This window comes from Eptesicus fuscus, chromosome 12 (assembly GCF_027574615.1).
Source record: "Eptesicus fuscus isolate TK198812 chromosome 12, DD_ASM_mEF_20220401, whole genome shotgun sequence".
Taxonomy (NCBI): Eukaryota; Metazoa; Chordata; class Mammalia; order Chiroptera; family Vespertilionidae; genus Eptesicus; species Eptesicus fuscus.
Window position 1 is genome coordinate 83,533,413 of NC_072484.1, and position 6,556 is coordinate 83,539,968.

Below are 6,556 nucleotides of genomic sequence, written 5' to 3' on the forward strand. Positions count from 1 at the left end.
TCTTCCCTTCCTGACTCTGCCCTGCTCGGCCCCTTCCTCACCCCCTCTCCTCTCTGTCTCCACCCCCCACCTCCAACAAGGAAGCCTAAGGCCCAGCGTTTCCTTTCCTTGTCCTGGCCTGGCTGAGGACAGATTTCCCACATCCTCCCTAACGCCCCAAACCCCAAGGGGGTGGCCTTGTGGTAACGCAAACACCCTCTTCTGTCTGCCCCCCCCCCCCCGCAGGTCTGCGGGGCTGCTGCTGAGTGGCTCTTGGCACAGCTGCTCAGGACACCAGGGGCTCAGAAAGGGACATGCCCCGAGTTAGCGACCACAGAGAGAAACCCACTCACAGGCGCTTAGGCTTAATGGCAATCAGGGTGACTTTTCCGGGAAGAGCAGGATCAGGTTCGTGTGGAAGTAGACCTTGCTGAAGTTCTCCTCTCCCCCGCACCCCCATTTTTTATTTATTGATTTTAGAGAGAGAGGGAAAGAGAAACATTTATTTGTTGTTCCACTTATTTATGAATTTATTGTTTGATTCTTGTATGTGCCCTGACCGGGGGTTGAACCCACAACCTTGGTGTATCAGTGTAACGTGCTGACCAACCGAACTACCTGGCCAGGGCCTTGTTGGCGTTCTCAATGCCAGAAGCCTGGGGTTGGTGTTCTGGGGGAGGGTGTCCGAGGTTGGGACGTTTGGGAGGAGTCTGGGGAGTGAGGTCTCTGTAGATCCCTTTGAGGAACCTCTGGAGCTCTATTTCACTGTATTCTGCTCAGCTGTAAAAGGCATGCTGGGAGGTCCGGGATGAGCGCTGAGAATTTACAGAACAACAACCTACAAGATAAAACGCCGCCGCCTGGGGCGTAATGGCATTCCACGCTGGCTGGGGAGCGCCACGCCTCCAGCTGGCCTGGCGGGCAGCTTGCTGGTCAGCTCAGCTTTCTGGGAGCCTCATGGGAGCCGCGATCTGGGGCGAACCATTTCCCCTCTGGGTCTAGGCTCTCCAGGTGAGATGGGGGTCAGGCCTTCCAGGCTTCACATGATGGGATTTCATGCCAAGGGGGTCTCCCCGCTCCTCCTGGCCAGGCCCAGCCTGTGCATCTGCGTGCAGTGTTGTTTTTTCTTCTTTAGAATTAACTAACCCCATAGGAATGTTGCTGATAATGATCCTTCTCCCTGCCTTTATAGTTACTGGAAGCAGCTCCCTAAGTCAGTGGGGAATGAGGCCTGACATGCTCAGGACAGGGACGGTCGGATCCAGGGTTGGAGAAGGAGCCCAGGCCTGAGCATGGAGCTGGCTCCCGGGGCCTGGGTGCCCTGCAGGCCTGGGTCTTCCATCCCGGGCCTGTGGGTTTGGGAGAGTTTGCCTTTTCCCAGGGTCTTCCTAGGGCCTGTGGTCAAGTCCTGGGTGTTTCCGCTGGGCCGGAGCTGGGAGGGGGTGGCTGCTGAGACTTGCACCGCCCACACCCTCTGGGATGGGGCAGCCTGGGGGCACCAGCCCAAAGCTGCCCAGGGGCAGAGGGGAAGGCCGAGGGGTGGGAGTGGTGAGCAGCCTGCAGCTGCAGCACTGGGCACAGCATCCCGAGCAGGAGACAGTCAATCACCACGGCATCAGCACCACTCTAACCTCGGGGTCCGGCTCAGCCCACTTTCTCCATGCAAACTTCTTCACAAGCAAACAAACAAACTAACCTTCCTCAGTTCTCAGCTGGACCGGGCTCTTTGCTCCGGCTCCTCCAGTCCTGACCAGAGAGCCTAAGACTCTCCACCGGCCTTTCCCATACGATCCCTCCCGGACCTGCACGCCGCCTCCTGGCTGAGCACAGGGCCCCTTTCAGAAGTCCTGGGAGGTGTGCCTGTGGGTTTGACGGTTACTCCCCACAGCCCTGCACACCCCTTCTTACCCGCCATGGAGATGGAACACAGAGGAATGTCCTGCATCTCTCCAGGAAGAAATGACCCTCTCTGCCGCCCGCCTGCACAGCTGCCCCTACTGAGAGCCCTGGGAGCCCGGAGGGGCTTCTCAGTGGTCAGTCAGATTCAGACACTCGAGCCAGGAAATGTTAGTACTTTTTATTCTTGCTTGCTGATGCTTTATAAAGAGAGCCACCCTCGTTCATCCGTTATCCGAGGCTCATTCTGTCGGCTTGTTTCTTTACTGAGGCTCACACCAGAGGCGCTGGGGCCCGTGTCCACGGCGGGGTTCCTTCCCGGGGAAGTGAGGCTGGGGCCCAGGACACAGACCTCCCCACGTGTCTGTGCCCCATCTGTGCGTCCTGGTGGCTCCCACAGCCTGAACCTCACTGGTTACGGGCATCAGCGGATGTCCTTGAACAGTGAGGAGGGAGGATACTACGGCCCTCGCTCTGTCAGCAGGTGCAAGGCGTGGGCACCTGGGGACGTGCAAATACAAGGTCCAGAGTGAAGAAGAGGGCCCCGGGCTCCCAGTGTCCAGGAGGGCGAGGCGTGGGGAACACTGTGATGTGGTCCCATTGTCTCTGCTGCTCCAGACCGGTCCCCCGCCACTGCCCGTGTCCGCGGCGCGGGGCTCAGCGCCTCCGCGGGGCCTGCGGTCTGTCCCCGCACCCGGAGGCTGCCCCCCTGCACTCAGCTCTGGGGCTTGGCCTCTGCTGTTCCCACTGAGGAGGACAAGAGCAGCTTCCTGCCGGAGGGATCGAGCCGGGCCAGTGGGTGGGACAGACGCTCCCTCCCTGCTGCCGAGGCCTCCCCACGGTGGGCTCCCTCTCCCCTTCCTCAACTCCTGGGAAGAGAGAAAGACCAAGCGTTCAGCCACTGGCTACAGAGAAGCTGCTGCGAGGCGCTGCTGAGCAAGGGCCGGAGGCGCGCAGGCCTGTGCTGCCACCTAGCGGGGAAGGGTCCCTGAGCTCGCTGCTCCGGCAGGTAGACTCCGATGGCAAGTCAACCCAACCTAGGAAAACCCAGGATTCACTTTAAAAATAAAAAATGAGATGGAGAGAAAGGGAAAGGACAGTTATAATTTACTATTTCACATTTAAAAAGGCATTCCTTTTTAAATATATATATATTTCATTGATTTTTACAAAGAGGAAGGGAAATAGAGTTAGAAACATTGATGAGAGAGAAACATTGATCGGCTGCCTCCTACACGCCCCCTACTGGGGATCGAGCCCAAAACCAAGGTATATGCCCTTGACCAGAATTGAACCTGGGACCCAAACCTGGGACCCTTCAGTCCACAGGCTGATGCTCTATCCACTGAGCCAAACCGGTTAGGGCACAAAGGCATTCCTTTTAGGGTACCTTCACACATGTATGCTCTCATCCTACATCTTAAGCCGTTTGATTTAGTTAGGAATTTACAAACGTTTTCCCCCCAGGAAGGTGGAAAAGATGGAACTTATTATGTAAAGTGAGAAAACCTATAAAATAATTGGATCACTCTGCAAAAGGGAAATACATATGGAGTGGGTTTTATATATTATTCTTATTGTCATTTGATTTTTCTTTAAGATAATAAAGATGAGATATTGTTTACATGATTAGAACTAATAAAAGTGTTCAGCAAGCTGGCTAGATACATAACACCCAAAAGCCATCCATTAGAAAGAACTACATAGAAAATAAAATAGAACTCATCAAACAAAGCCACACATGGCCTTTTTGGGGAAAGCGGCACACCTCTGCCACGGACTGGCCAGGAGACTCCCTAGGAGGGGCTCCTTGCAGCTGTTTGTTGCTGTGACCAAGGGCGCAGGCACCTGATACAGAATGAAGACGTCACGGTATTTTGGTCATGGCACTGAGAGGCCCTTGACCAATTGGGTACTCAAGTTTCTGAGAATTAAGACATGATTTAATGATTAAAAAAAAAAAAAAAAAAAAAGAGGTGCAGGAGGCAGTGATGATATAGTCCCTGGAGGTCAGGATCCAAACTGGAAGATGATGGAATAAAGCTGGTGGCAGGGAGGTATCCGTGATGAGCATGAACCTCAGGGACCACGGGACAAGAGTGATGAGGCTCATCCGTGAGGCATGTTGATGCCATCCCCGCTTAGGAGCTTATACTCTAATGACGGCTATGTTTGCATTACTTGTTCCCATTCACCTCACCTTCCAGGCCTGTCCCATAACCCTGCTTATCTGTAATCACAACAGAATTTGGAAAGCTAAGTATTTTTATATTAAAACGTATGTGCGTGTACGCCCTGGCCAGGTAGCTCAGTTGGTTGGAGTGTCATCCTGATACACCAAGGTTGTAGGTTTGATCCCTGGTCAGGGCACATACAAAAATCAACCAGTGAATGTATAAGTAAATGGAACAAGTCAATGTTTCTCTCTCTCTAAAAAAAAAAAATGTATGTGTGTGTATGTATTCATATACCTATACAGGTATGTAAACAAACAGAATGGGGAGGGAAGTGGATTTGGGGTGATAGCAGTATTTTTCAACAGCAGCACTGCTACATTTCGGGCCAGATGACTGTTGTAGGAGCTGTCCTGTGCACTGTAGGGTGTTAGACGCATCCTTGGCCTCTGCCTACCAGATGCCAGGAGCACCCCCTCCCTCGTCATGACAACCAAACACGCCTCCAGATATTGCCAAGTGTCCCCTGGGGGTAAAACTGTCCCCTGTTGAGAACCACTAGGTTAAGGGTGTGTGTGGAAAAGGAATGAGAACAGGAGGTAATTCAGACAAACCCGAAACTCTTCTCAGTGGGTGGCCTCAGTGGCATTCAATTCGGCTTCTCTAAACGTGAGCACAAGCTCAGTGATTTACAATAGCTACTTTCCACTGCTCATGTCGCCCCGAGCTGAGCTGGCCACGTACAGACATGGAGGACGACATTCCTTTTTGACGGCCGGAGGTGCCGGTGGTGGGAGAGGAGGGGTGTCGCCGCCTTCCTCTGAGACTTGACTTTTAGCCTCTTCTCAGTCCCACACTCTCCACTTAAAATATGGTCCTTAAAATGAACATAATCTTCCTTAAGGAAGCTGTGTTTCCACTCAAATGTATTTGAAGACTTAAAATACACAATCAGCACTGTCTTTATTCAAGAAAAGAATCTAGTATGATATCATTTATTAATATCAAGACTAAATTCAGTAATTTTGCTCCTTGGACATTTATCTCAGGGTGGATTATGAATATCACTCAACACACAAATTAAACTTGTTTTCAAAATATTTACAAAAATAATATAAGACAACGCAACAACAAAAAAATAAACAACTCTGGTTTAAAAAAAAAAATCAAAAACAGGAAAAGGACTTAAAATAGATATTTCTCCAAAAAAGATACACGACTGTCCAATAAGCAGAGAAAAAGATGCTCAAGTCACTATGATTAGGGAGAGCTATCACCTCACACCCATTTAGATGGTTATTATAAAAATAAGCAGAAAATAGTGAGTATTGGCGAGGATGTGGAAAAACTGAAACCCTTGTGTGGAGTTGATGGGAGTGTAACATGGTACAGCTGCTATGGAAAACATTATTATGGCAATTCCTAGAAATATTAAAAATAGAACTGCCACATTATCCAGCCATTCCACTTCTGGATATATTCCCAAAAGAAGTGAGAGCAAGGCCCCGGACAGGTATTTGAACACTCAGGTTTGCAGCAGCATTATTCACAGTAGCTAAGAAGTGGCAGCAACCTAAACGTTCATAGATGACGAACAGATAAACAAAATATGGTATATACATGTGATGGAATATTATTCGGCCTTAAAAAAGGAAATTCTGATACATGCTACAACTTGAGTGAACCTTGAGGACATTATGCTAAATGAAATAAGTCAGTCACAAGAAGACAAATACTGTTTGACTCCACTTATAGGAGATATCTAAAATAGTCAAATTCCTAGAGAGAAAGTAGATTGATGGTTGCCAGGGCTGCAGGGAGGGAGTTGTTTTTTAATATATATATATATTTTATTGATTTCAGAGAGGAAGGGAGAGGGAGAGGGAGAGATAGAAACATCAATGTTGAGAGATAATATAATCATTGATTGGCTGCCTCCTGCACGCCCTCTACTGGGGATTGAGCCCCAACCTGGCATGTGCCCTGACCATGACCGGGAATCCAACCTTGACCTCCGGGTTGGGCTTGTTTTGTTTTCTTTTGTTAATCCTCACCTGAGGCTATTTTTCCCATTGATTTCTTTTTAATTTCATTGTTTAAGGCAGTGATGGGCAACCTTTTGAGCTTGGTGTGTCAAACTTCGCCAAAAAACTGAGCATAACTCAGGTAGTGTGTCACTTTGAGGAAAAAACATTATTTCGCAAATGTTTCATCCTCAGGAGCAGCAAATGTTTCATCCTCGTCATGCGGCCGCCTCAGCGGCCGAGTGTCATCAGAAATGGCTACGCGTGTCAGTGCTGACACGCGTGTCATAGGTTCGCCATCACTGTCCTAGGGCAATGGAAACTAAGGAGAAAATAAACAAATGGGACTACATCAAAATAAAAAGCTTCTGCACAGCAAAAGAAACCATTAACAAAACAACAAGAAAGCCCACTGCATGGGAGAACATATTTGCCAATGTTATCTCTGATAAGGGTTTAATCTTCAACATTTACAAGGAACTC